Here is a 13,991-nt window from a genome sequence, read left to right as displayed (position 1 = left end):
AGGTCACACACACACATTTTTTATTCATGCCTGGGGTCAGTTATTCTACCACAGTTGAAGAATCAGACACATGCTGTTTACTGGTTCCCAGTGGATCCATAAACTCAGAATGCTAATTGAAACAAGATGGAGACAGTAAATCAAAGCACACTGGGCCTCAGGATATGCAGCTTATGACCCAGTGATCATACTTAAGTTGGTGTGAGAGAGAAACTGCAGCATTCATCTGTAAAGGTTTCACAGTCACAGTGTTGTCATAGTGACATACTTACTGAGATCAGATCTATTTTTGCTCAAATGCATTTACACAGACTGTGTGTACACAGTGCAGGTCTTTCTCGCAAGTTAAATCATCTCCCTATCTGTCTGCTAGTTCATCTGTGTTCAAGTTTGTTCAGAACAGAGGAACTGGTTAGGATTGGTCATGTCGCAGCTTCAAAAACTAGCCCTTGCTAATTTGCTAATAAGATATTGCTTTATCGGTTATTTACTGGACTTGTGGTCTTAATAGTCATATGATCTTAATTAGTCCTTATGGTGAAAAATACACAACAGTCATACCTGGTGGAGAAAGAAATGCATGTCAGTAAATTGGTAAAACATATATTAGTTACACAAATCAAGTGAAAAGCAGCAGATAGCTGCTTTGCAGCATGAGTGATAAAAACAAGAAGATAGCTAACCCAGCTTTGTCTCATTGACTATAGATGCCTTTAAAGAAATGACTAATTAGCATGCCATCAAAAGATATTTTTCAAAGCTGCTGTTACTTTTGATCACATACTGTCTTTTTTTTGCAGATAAAAGCACAATATGCTCAACGCTAAGATGAGTTAACATACTGTATGGATTAAAATAAGACTTCCGACAGACAAGCAAACAAAACTTTCCAAAATGCAATAATGTTTCGTTGAAAAGGAAAAATAAATCCATTCTTTGTTCAATGGTATTCTTGTCTGTGCGTCTCTTTTTTCCCCCATCTCCATGGTAACGTTGTAGCATGGGGTCAGCTCTGCTAGGTTTGCTGTGCTACTACCTCCCTGCTTTTCTCTTCTCCACTCTCTTGTCTCACTCTCTCTTCATCTCCCTCCAGCCCCCCTCTCCTGCGCTCTGATGATGAAGCGCTTTTAGATTTTCCCCTTAATAATGCATGTTTCCGATCCTCGCTTGCTCTTCATTTTTTTATGTTTGTTCCCTCTCGATCTCAGACACTCTTTCTCCTATCATCTTCACTCTGTCTCTTCAGCCACAGTTTCTGATGTCTTGCTGCGCTCCTGTCTCCATTCATTAGGATCTCACACTTTTTTTTTTTTTTATTCCCCCCCCCCCCCCCCCCTTACCCTTCATCTGTGTTTGTTCCCTCTTGTCTCAGCTCATTTGTTTCAGACAACATCAATGCAGCTAAGTTAAAAAAGATCAGTCCAAACAGATTTTTTTAAGATTACTGAATCAACACCCATCAGCTGCCTTCAGACCAGATCGACTTGATGCAAAAATACATACAAACAGTAATCTTCCCATCTTTATTAGCCTTCAGATTACTTCTTATATAGTAATGGCTGCTTGACGAGGTTTGGTTTAAGCTTCTCACACTCAATACAGAAATATCCTCTCTGATATAAATATCAGATATAATAAAAATATTTCATCCTCAGTTTATAAAGATTACACAAATCAGCATCTTTCTCCTCTCGGGTTACTACAGTTGAGATGGTTTGCTTGTAAATGAACCTGCTTTCTTTGTCTGTCGCATTTGTTTTGCTAATATGAGATGAATGGAAGATCTCTGGAGATTATGATAATGCATTCGTGGTCACGAAGGGGAGGCCTGTTTGCTGGAGCTGGGGAGCACAATGCATGTGTGTGTGTGTGTGTGTGTGTGTGCACTTGGTGGGTAACCTTTCATTTGTTTGTGCACCCTGCTGGAGGTAGAAGTAATAAAAATGACAAGGGGACATTTTGGTTGATCGAAGGCCTTGTATTCAGCAAGACGTAGTCATTTACTGGGTTTTCCCTGGAGAGCTACAAGGACATGCCCATGTAGTTGTGAAGTATTTGTGTGTGTGACAATGGCCTTGTGTGATGAATGAATTGATGTCTGTTTTCTCAAAGGATTAAATTATACTCTTTATTGGTTATATTCATATGGCATCTGGTTGCTCTTATTAGAGAGCACAAAAAATTTAGCGAGCATTTTTAACAGCAAATTTTTCACCTATCAACCATCTTTGTGTCCATGTCTTTGAATCTTACTTGATACTGATGAAAGTAGTGGGAGGATGTTGATCCAAATGTGCAAAAAAAATTCAAACACAATTATCTTTACAGAAAAACTTTGACATATGAGTTATGATAATTTTTCAGTGTTAGATTTTATTTCTTTGGACATTTTGATCTATTTTACTTTGAATTGGTTGTAATCATGGACACTTTTGAAAATGTTAGTATGAGATTTCGTAATTACATTTGAAAACAACTTGACTTTTTACACTCTTTTCTTTTTGCAGGTTTGGCCAAATAATCAGAAGAGAGTGGCCGTCATTTAATCCTAATTGGTGAGTCAGAAATGTCTGTAAGAATATTGAAAAGGCTGTCGAAAACGTGTCTGATTTGGGAGGATAGTCCCTAGAAGAACAGGTTTTCTGTGTGAAGTTTGCTGGAACGTATAATTGCTTTTCAGTTCTATTGGTTTGCTACTGGTTTTACTTTTTTGATAACCAAAATAATCCAAATTACCTGATTTTTGTGTTGTTTTTCCATATTTTCCATAGCATTTGATGAGGGGTAGAACACCCAAGCATCCACTAATCATACCTCCATTTAACCCTCCATTCAATCACCAGGCCTTGGGTCAACCTATGTTGCCTCATCACTATTCTGTATTGGTCTGTTCAGTCATCAGGGTCATGTGGCTAATTTGGATATGATATAAAGGCTCGTCTTTTCAGAAGCCCCATCTTGGTTGCAGTCATTTTTCATTATTTTTGTTCTTTTTTTAACCTACTGTTTGCATGATTATAGGTTTACCACATCAACCCTTTAACTTACACACTAAGAAAAAGGCCAGAGAAAAATTTTAACAAGCGTTTTTTTCAGGATAACTACAGCAAATTTTTCACCCATCAGCCATCTTTGCATCCATGTCTTTGAATCGGACCTGATACTAATGAAGGCAGTGGGAGGATTTTGGTTAAAAATGTGCAAAAAAGGTTCAAACAAAATTATATTTGCAGAAAAACTTTGACATACAAAGTTATGGCAGGCAGCTTTTCAATGTTAGTTTTTATTTCTTTGGACATTTTAAAATGTCCAAAGATGAGATTTTTTAGGATGAGATTTTGTAATTTGCAAGAATAAACAGTATGAATGTTTGTTTTTTTCAGCAAATGGTTGAGATGTTAAAAATAAATTCAAAAATCATCTAACAACAGTAAAATGGTTGAAATTTGAAACACTAATTTTGGGATTTTCTATTTATATATATATATATATATATATATATATATATATATATATATAGTGTGTGTGTAAAATCTTATCCTCAAATGGTTGTTTCATGGTTTTATATAAGATAATGCACACCATCAGGGTTCGCTGTAACTATAAATAGGACCTATTTCTGACTTATCCTAGCTTATCCTAATGTTTTAAAACACAGATGAAAGTCTTTTGTGAATTTCATAAGCTCTTCTTTATCATGGCTGTATTCTAAATAAGAGAGGTCAGCATGCACAAATAAAAAGTGCTGAGTACTGAAGATTGACTCACAGCTGGCAGTGACAGATTTATGCTCTCTGCAGTCTTGGGGTTGTGGAGTTTGTAACGGCAAACTGAAGCCTACTGCTTGATGTTACTGTACTGTACTGTGGATGTAATTTCAGCTTGGCATTTTTAGGAAAGCTTTGTGATGTAGATATTATATTTCATAACAAGAAAAACGCACAATTGTGTATGTGGGCCTGTTACAGCACTGATTTTGTGCCACAACATCAAGACTGAACATAATTTTGAGATGTGAAGGTTTTATTTGAGGTAACTAAACTTAAAAATAAACTCCAGCAACAAAGAAGGAAGATTTGATAAAAAAAAAAAAAAAAAGTTTTGTTCTCTTGTTTCTACATCTGTGTTTTGTATGCGAGTCAAAAGAAAGACTTGAATTCCTTTTGGGAAAGATCCAATCAGTCTGCATGTCTTTCACTTAGTTTTCCTCAGAAGTACTTATTTTTTTCAAAGAATTTCTGAGAAATCGTAATGAGTGCTAGGAAGCTGGACATTTATTGCTAACTTTTTAATGAGCCACTAGTCTGATAGTCAACCTGATAGCAATATTTGGGTAATTTAATATAAGTACATAAACATTTAAAAATTGGAAAAAATGTCATGCACAATGTTGCTGTTGAGTTGTTTAATGCGTCTCAAAATTAAATACACGTCTATACCAAACTTGTAATTTAGGTGGCAGGGACTGAGGTGGTCAAACAAGTCGTCCAATGATCATAAGGTTGGCTGTTTGAATCCCACTCCCCGAGTCATCTGTTTTTGTGTCTTTTGCCAAAACATTCTACCACTTGGCTCTCGTGTTATCTGTGTATGAATGTTTTGGTTGAAGAGGCCACACTGGCAGCCACGTTTCTGTCAGTCTGCCTCAAGGTAGCAGTGGCTACACATGAAGTTTACCAAGACTGAATGTAAATCCAATCCAGTATTATTTACCATAATTTACTTCTCCCCTTCAACTCAAAATGGTGTAAAAAGTAAGTAAATATGTGTTTGGTAATTATTTAGTTGCTGTAACAATTCCTCCTGACAATAAATCTGACATGGTCATAAAGCGTCTTTATTTACCTTTTTAAATGGGGCCTCATTTATATGGAAAATGCATTTGACATTGAATAAAATATGTCCTTTTGCCACTGCTGCAGTGTTTCCATCCATCTGAATATTATACAGAACTACTAATGGTAGGTTTTCTTGTAGAATTTTGTCCAGTGACACCTCAGGGCCACCATACTTTCATGGTTATACTGTTACTTATTATGTTTAAAACATCCAGAAGTCAGCCTAGCTTTAAAAAATCAGGATCTGTATTGAAATCAGCCAGTGAGTTGCCAAAATGGGATTTTTGGAACATGTACATTTTTTAAACAGCAACATTAAAATAATTTTAAATGTAATATATTCCAACAGCCTGAAATGATAGAAGGTGATTATATTATCCAGCATGTGTTTTGATGCAGTTTGAATATAACTGGAAAAATAGGAGCCATGTGTCCACACATCACCTGCTGCTCACCTGCTGCTGCACACACACACACACACAAAAAGGATGGCGGTGCACTCATGCAATTTAATATAACAACACAAACAGTGTTGGGAATTTAAATTTCAGTCACCTTTTAGAGGTTTGTGCTGCTGTAAATAATATAAACTTACATGGGAAACATACTCTTGGTCTGGAACAGAAACTACCACAAAGTGTTTATTAATGACCACAGATGATAAGCTACTAGTTTGTAGCATGCTGTGTTCACCATGAAACATATTTGCCAGCAGTGAGCAATAGTCTAAGTAGAGCACACTCAGTGGAGTATTACATAACACATCACTTCATCGTTTCCACCTTCAATTACCATCATTGTTACCTGAATGGTCCCACGAGGGCTTTCTATATTACACCGAGCTATGATTTAAGCAGAGTCGTTATCACAGCAGTTTATTCTACTGACAAGAAGTCAAGGAAGAGTGGTTTAAATTCAGTCATTGCTGGTTGTAATGATGGATCTCCTCTCTGCTGTCCTGCAGCTCCCTCTCTCCACCTGCCACCCCTCACCATGAGTAATCCTGATGAACAGATGGGTGGAGGAGGAAAAAAAAGGGGCATGCCAGCTTGTTGCGCTGCTATAACACTGTCAATCAGCCCCCTCCCCCTCTCACCTTCTGCCCCCCTTTCCCATCATTCTTTTTTTCTATTCCAGTCAGCATTTCTGCCTGCTCTGCCTCAGTCTTTCTTCCTGTTCTGTATCTGTCATATTGCTTGGATAGCTGCTGCAACGATATTGTCGGTCCGTATGAAGAACATGACGATGCCCCTTTCCATCTTTCCATCAATCAGCACCACAACTACCAGATATGCACTGATTTTAGCCATACTTTTAACAGTGCTGCCATGAAGTGAAGCACAAACACACATCACACACAATAATATGCCTAGCAAAGCTCAGTCACAGACCAAGGCCACGTGCATCTCCCAGCTCATCAATACCTTTTACTTTGCAAAACCACTCAGGAATACCAATGAGACTTGGCTCATCTACAAGCCCAGATAGATTTACAATGTTTCTACAGTCATGCTGCGTTTGAATGGAACTGATATTGATTGCTTTTATCCAACATTAAATGCATAATTTCTACCTTTTCAGTTCATACAGTCGCACCAGGGAATGCACACACATACACACAGCTGCAATCTTCCTCAGTTTGCTTCTTATAGAACAGCAGAGTGCAACGTAGAGTGGATTGCTGGCAGTGCTTGACATTGGCAGTAATGGATGCTAAACTGTGATATCATTATGGAGAATTTTTTATAGCAGCCATTTCCATTCATGGACGATATATAGATGCATTGAGCAAATTCAAACAAGCTTTCACATCTGAAAAAAAAAGCATTTTCATGCTGATGTTGCAAGCCTAGATCATTTTTAGGGGTGAGTTTCTGTCATTCTACCTGTCACTTAAGGTTAAAAGAAAAGACATAAAAAAAGAAATGAACCAACTAAAAACAGGTTATAGACTGAGTTACTAAAAATTTTGATAAGATGACCTCAGAGACATGCACTTTTGCCAGCATCTACATTCTGCCAATGGAAACTCATCAAAACAAGCTGCAGGCAACTTGCAGACTGGTCCAATGGAAGTTACCAGCAAAGTTCTGGACTTTAGTTTAACAAAATGACCACGTTACAAGCCGTTCAAGATGAACTATATAGCTTTGGTAAGACAAAATTATCCTTTGGAATAATATAAATGGTATATTGTATGCTTGCAAACAGATTCCTTTCTTATATCCTGTTCTTCCAGTCTAATATTTTTTGCATTTTTACTTTGGCCATCCCTATAAACTTTAATTTGGCACAAACATAAAGAAACTCCATTTAAAATAAATACTCAGAGGTGTGGTTCCAATACTCAATGACTGATGCTTGGTAAATGGACGTGCAGCCTCTAGCTGCCTCCAGTGAAAGTGCATGACACTGAAGTACAGTTCTCCATTGACCTCTTGAAGGTTTACCTCATGTTTTATCCAGTACGTAACAGGATGTCTGGTAACTGCCTACAGCTCATAAACAGAATAAACTACATTATGCACAAATTCTTTGTAAAATGGTCACAGCTTCAATTGAGCTATGTGTTTTGAAATTTCAGAGAGCAGGGAGTATGTACAGGCTGCATGCAAATATGCAGGGCTGCATGGTGGTGTGGTCGTTGGAGGTCTTTTTGAGTTTGCACGCTCTTCTCAGGTACTGACCTGTCCAGTGTGCACCCTGCCTCTCACATGTTGCTGCTAGGATAGACTCCAGCAACCCTGAGTTGGAATAAAACTGTATAGACAATGGAAAGATGCAAATATCCAGTCTGTATTATTTGCAGCCTTTCTCTGCTTGAGTGTCAGTATTCAGAAGGTATTTGACAGAAGTATATCAGCGTGTGTAGCAGAAAATACTGATTTGGTATTCATTTTATGCAATGGAAATGCATCTGTACTTCCTTACATCCCCTAAATTACAAGAATGTAAAAAAAAAATATAACAGTGAAAGTTTTTTCTCTTGTTTGAGCTATCATGGTTAAATTGTAAAGTGGTTTTAGAGTAGGGATCAACAAATCTGTAGCTTATGCCCCTTTGATGCAGGCCCCACATTTATAAATAATTAATAAAGACCTTGCCCTCACCTTTAAATGTCAGTGGTACAAAGATGCTTAAAGGTCAGTACATGTGTTTTAATCAAATGAATATTATTCTAAATCAAAGAGCACTCTAAGCTATCACTTGCTTCAGCAGCTAAAGAGCCCAGAACATTTAATGGATACTTAAGTGATCAAATTTTAATGCCTTTTTAGTGATCAGTTATGCCACTATATGGCATTTTGTAGCTTTTAGACACAATAAATATACTGCTAGTTCTTTTAAAACCTTAAAACTGTTTATGAGAAAGCTATTTGACAGTATGTAGTGGTGCTGTGTTCTTTTTTTTTTTTTTGCCCAGTGGTGTCACCTTGTGCCCTGAAACACCCCTGCCATTTCAGCATTATCCCAGTGGTAAACAGTGTGGAAGGACAATAGCTCCCATTGGCTAGTATTAGAGGAGTGGATGGGACAGGCAGGGCCTGCTGCATGCTGACTATCAGCACTTCGTAAAGCCTTAGAGAAAAGCGGGCGCTTGGGGATTCTGCGGATGATGCTGGAATGACTGACCCTAAAAGCTAAGGCCCTGTGAGAGTATGTGCATGTGTAAAAGAGGCTGAGATAGTTTGTTTTGATTAGGTGGCTGAGTGTGATCCGGTCTGTGTCAATCAGAGACAAAGGGCCTACCGGCTTGCTCTTTCACAGTGAAGAAGTGGTGTTAGTGGAATGAAAGGTCCTCTGCATTTAACTTCCAAAGGCGGACAGTGTCTCATTAGGTCAGCAGATTATCCATAAGGCTGAAAGACAAATGTACAAACTGGTTTATAGGATCTGTCTTTGCTGCACTAGAAAAAAGGATACACAAGCATCACTAGTAGACATTACCTCATCTAAATCATTGTGTTTTTGCAATAAACTCAGCCAATGACTTGTGCAGTTCCTAGTCGAACTCCATGGATATCTTGTCAATAAGTGCTTTATTTCCATTGTTCATCTTTGGTGTTCCCTTACCATCCAAGGTAAGAAATATGCAATGTTATCCATTTATTATGTAAACCATAATTATGCTTGACGGCTGACACAAAAATGACATGCATTAGTCAGGCAGTAGCACCTGTTGTTTTGCTGATTAGAGTGAGTTTGTCAAAAAGGTAAATGAGAAGAACTGAGTGGGTTGGTGTTTTTGAACCCTCGATGAGATTGATCCCCAGGTTTTCTCCAGATCCTCACACTGAGAACTCACAGATTAGTAAGTTTGGTTGTCCTGTTGTCTGAGATAGCCTACGTCTCTGTGGCATCCACTAGCTATCAGCAACGTACTGCCAAGTCTGTCTCGCAAGAACATATTAAATGTAGCACCTTAATAGTCAAATGACATGTCTACCCTTAGAGGTCTTTGAGACTTGTGGAGGAAACTTAGCTACAAGGAAAGTTTTCTTCTTGGGGTGGGGGGGGCAAAATCAGTTTTATTTCTTAAATTATAGAAAAAATCATAGTGTTGATTTATCCTCAACTAGTCCAGACTAAACATGGAGAAGCAGCATTTAGTTGTTTAAGCTGCAAATGAGTGGCACAAACTGCCAGTGGAGATTAAACTCTCACCAAATGTAGATACTTTTAAATCAATCTTATACTTCTTTACACCATCTGTAATGCTGTTAATGTTTAATGTAAAGCACTTGAATTGTCTGGTACATGAAAGGTGCTTTACATATAAGCTTGCCTTGCCTTGTTGCATGACTTTTTAACCCTGATTGCAGGATAATTTTATACTGAAAGCCACTGAGGTAAAGTTCTTACCTCAGGCTCTGGATGTACAAAGGCAGTTGTTTGGCATGTGAGCATTGGTCTTTGTTCTCTGTACTCTTTTTTTTTTTTTCCTTCTTTTTTCTACATTGCTTACAGGATGCCATCTCTGTCCTTTTCTTCAGCAGTACATTAACTTGAGTTTGGAGTTTCATTTCAGCTTCTTCAATGTTTTGCAAAAGTGCCATTTGTGTTTTGATAGAAGTCCAGAATGGATTCACTTTCCCTCCTCTGGTATCTGATGATGGCACAACTAAATACAAAGTCTGTTTTTTCAAACGTCAGCACTTAATAATTAATGATGTGGCATTTACTGTCAAGCAGAAGCTCCTTCTCACAGTGCATGACAGCCTGGATTCTGGACACTGATGTAAAATCCCTGCCTGAAAAGTTTCACCTTAACAATTAAGGATTGTGTTACCATGGTATCAGTAATGTACACATGGTGATGTATCCATGCACTGAAAAACAGATTAGACAACTTCCACTTCAGTCCATTTTCGCTTAAAGCAGTCTGACTTTACTGTCTCATAAATGTCTCTGTCTCTATGATTCAGTGTGACTCTACATGATTGTGTTTGCCTTTAATTATCTTTCTCCTTGCCTTTGCTTCCCTTTATGTTTACTCAGGCTGTCACTCTTGCAGTGTGACTGAAGGCTGTGTAGTGACCAACTTAGCAAGCTGCTGCAGGCTTCTCAAACTGAGGGGCAGGGGGACTTTTGAGTTTGTGTCAGCATATTTCATGTCATCTTTTGTTGTTAGATGTTTTTATTCTGGGTGATTTCAGTAACAGCAAATAGGGAAGAAGAGTCTTGGTTAAAGAGACTAGGTCAACATAAATGACTGCCAATTTAAATGGGTTTAATCCTTTTACTGACAGTCCAGCCAGAAAGATAAGATAATAAATTGGGTTTTTGAGGCCTCAATTATGTATTTATACTGAATATTAAGTTATTCTCAGATACCTAAAATTGAAAACCTCAAATCTGTACATTTAAGTCATCTTAAAACAAAACAAAAAAAAAAAAAAAAAAAACACAAATAGCAGTAAGACCCAACATGGATGGTTTATTTTACAGCTGATAGTAAGCTATACATCAGTAAGTGCAAAGAGCAAAGTGTGGAGCAAAAAAGCAGAAATTACAAAAGTGTTTTCAACTTCATAAAATTAATTTATTTAGTAACTTCTGTGGGCTAAATGCACAGGTTGAAACTGAAAGTAGTTTGAAAGCCGTGAGTAATTTTTTGGATAAAAGATGAAGCAGTGTTGCCAACTTTTTCAGATGCTAAAATCTTATGTAATCTTGGGTCATGTAATGCTAAATGGTGCTGACTTCATACTCTAATTATAATGTTCACAATGTTGTTGCATCCAACTTTGCTTGGCTCAGCCCTTAACATATTTTTTTCCCTCCTGTTCTGTGTTATCTTCAACTTCAGCAGAGCCTTCACTGGGGCTGCTCTCCAAAACATTTCTGCATGAGCTTTAGTTCCAAAACCTGGTGGCTGCGTTCAGCATTTTTAGAAAATCTGTGTGTTGTACTGTTCTGGCATATTGACGCTTTGTATGTATTTGTGGAATTCTAGTTTGTAGAAGAAGACTCATCATGTTGCATTGCAAAGAAAGAAAACTACATTTGTAAGGATAACAATGTGTAGACATCTTTTGGTGGATTGCACATAGATTTTGTTTTTGAAGGACAAACAAGATATCCTGGCATAAATGGCATTTCCTAAGATACTGAACCGTTTTGAGCTCCATTTGCAGAATTTCCAACTACCCAGTCCTCCTTGTAAATGCTTAAAATATATATTAAAAGATAAACTTACCATGATTGATGTGACGATTGACTCCATTATGCTTATTGGTTTGTTTCTAAAACCTATTTAAATGTTACAAAAAAGTTATGATAGTAGATGAAAAGTGGAAAAATTGATTGATCAAAAGGGACAGACAACCATATCTAATCAACACATAATCTTTGACCCTCTCAGTCAGTAAGAAGATGAAAGGAGGAGACAAAAGATGACCCCAACACAAGCCAGTCATTACCACTCATCCTTTCTGTTATTATTGTCTTTGTATTACTAATTTATTTGCTGCCTGTGAGAATAAAAGAAATGAAAACTTAAGTTTACTCATTTAGCTGGAGGACAAATGTCAGTTTTTGTTTGTGTGTGTATTTATGCCGTTCTGTGGAGAATATTGTTGCCAGAGAAATGTCTTCCACCCCGCTGCACAAGTACAGCCCTGTGGCAAATGACTTTTCATGGTAAAAGAGTCACATAAATATTTCCATAAGCATGTTAATGTAACTGGGTGTGCAGCATACTGGTATGCAGTATTGTCCTTGTCCCTCAGAAATTAAAAGTTCAGTTTTAGGTTGTGTGATCATGCAATGCACAAGCAAGCAATATTCCAGTTAACAGCGAGTGACACTCCAGCTGTTGGAAAGGTTGACATTTCCACATCGTATCTTGGTATGAAAGACTTTCTGTGGCAAAGCTTAGGGAGTCATCTGTGTTTTATGATTTACTGTAATTGCTAAGGGGGTGTCCTCATTGTTCAAACAAAGAAAAGCACAACTGTTACAGATAAAAAGCAGTGATTATTCATTTTTAGGGAATTTAGCTGGAACTGATTTGTGCGGAAATGATCATTTGACAAACAATATGCTATTTCATTAGGGATGATAGGAAACTATATCACTGTCCTCTGACGATGTAGCTAAAGTTTGCAACTTTCCCTGACTTTAAGCCTGGCAAAAGGGATTAAATTAAAATGGTGTAACCTGTCTAAGGATAAAAAAAAATCCACCTGCTACCATAAACTGAGCTCGGTAAATCCTTTTTCAGATACTTCTACGTCTGTCTGTTGTGTAAGACACGTCATTTCTTCTGGAAATGCTCCCGAATAGCATCTGCATCCTATGAATTAGCTGACCTTAACTTTTCTGTGGGAAAACCCCCTCATAGCAGCTTAATACAGCCACTCTCGCTGTGGGGTAAAGCCATATCTGCTTCAGCTGCATGGAGCATTATTGTAATTAATCCGAAAATGGGATATTGCATTTGCGTGATCATATTGGCATTTTTCACAATGAGATTAAGAGATTTAGCATGCATGGACTACATCTGATGAATTCAGGAATGTGGCTCTATCTCTCCGCCTTTTCCATCCCCTAGCGAGAGTAACATGCAATGGGATGTGTCAGCGTAATTAGCTGTGTCCTGGGGTTGTATCGGCTCACACTCACTGCCGAGCTCAGCTGGATAAAATCTTAGTGAGTATTCATTACCTCACTCTTCCTCTCTAGGCCATCAGACACGCGTCTTCTCCTGCAGAGTTGTAACTGGCCTGAGTCAAGCAGTCGCCTGATAGTTTCACCTTCAGATGCCTTTGAACACTGAAGTAACTCTATGTGTGTATGCAGCTGTGCTTGTGTGTCTATATTATGTGAATGTGCATGTGTTGGTTATAAGTAATGAAGATGTCAGCGTGCACCTAAACACTTTCCTGATAGCAAGCCAACAAATTTCAACAGAAGCTGTTGATGCGCTCCAGCTATGCAAATTCCATCTCATACGGGGGTGGGAGGGAAACAAAAACAAACAAGTAAAACAGATAAAAAGCACAGAATGAGGATTACTTAGTTCTGTAATATCTGCTGCACCTCTCATCCAGGACTGCTTTATTCAGTTGCAGCAACAGTTCTGCAGGCTTACATTATGTCCCCACTTAAACACATCTGACTCGAATGAAATGGATCCAACAGCCTAGTAAGTTGTGCACAATGGCTCATTAATTTGAGTCGGGTGTACTGGAGGAGGGGTACACCTGGGGTACCCGATTTAAAATTCTGGTCCAGTCTTTGTCATATTATGTAAAATCTAAAAACTTAAATGCTTAATGGTTTGTGAGACACAATTTCTCATGGCAGTTATGCAGTAATATAAAATTAATTGAACCATGCACATGAATGTTTACACACTGTAAGCAGAAGAGATAAATGCGAGCCCAAACACAGAGTTTAATCTTCTAACAATGCAGTTTACAAGAGGCCATTATTGCAAACATGATTTTGCACATTTGTGATGCATCAGTCGGTCTCACTTTGTGATCCACTACATAGCAGAATCTCGCAGTTGTGGGTCTGCAATCATGTCTGACTTGATCCTGCACTAGTCTGTGTGCAGCTGTATCTTTAACAGAGCTTTGACTTTTTTTTTTTTTTTTTTTTTTTCCAGCTGAGTGCACTCACGTGTTCTGTGTTTACAGGCAA

The sequence above is a fragment of the Telmatherina bonti genome, assembly GCF_933228915.1.
Source record: "Telmatherina bonti genome assembly, chromosome: 23".
NCBI lineage: Eukaryota > Metazoa > Chordata > Actinopteri > Atheriniformes > Telmatherinidae > Telmatherina > Telmatherina bonti.
This window is presented reverse-complemented; position numbering follows the sequence as displayed.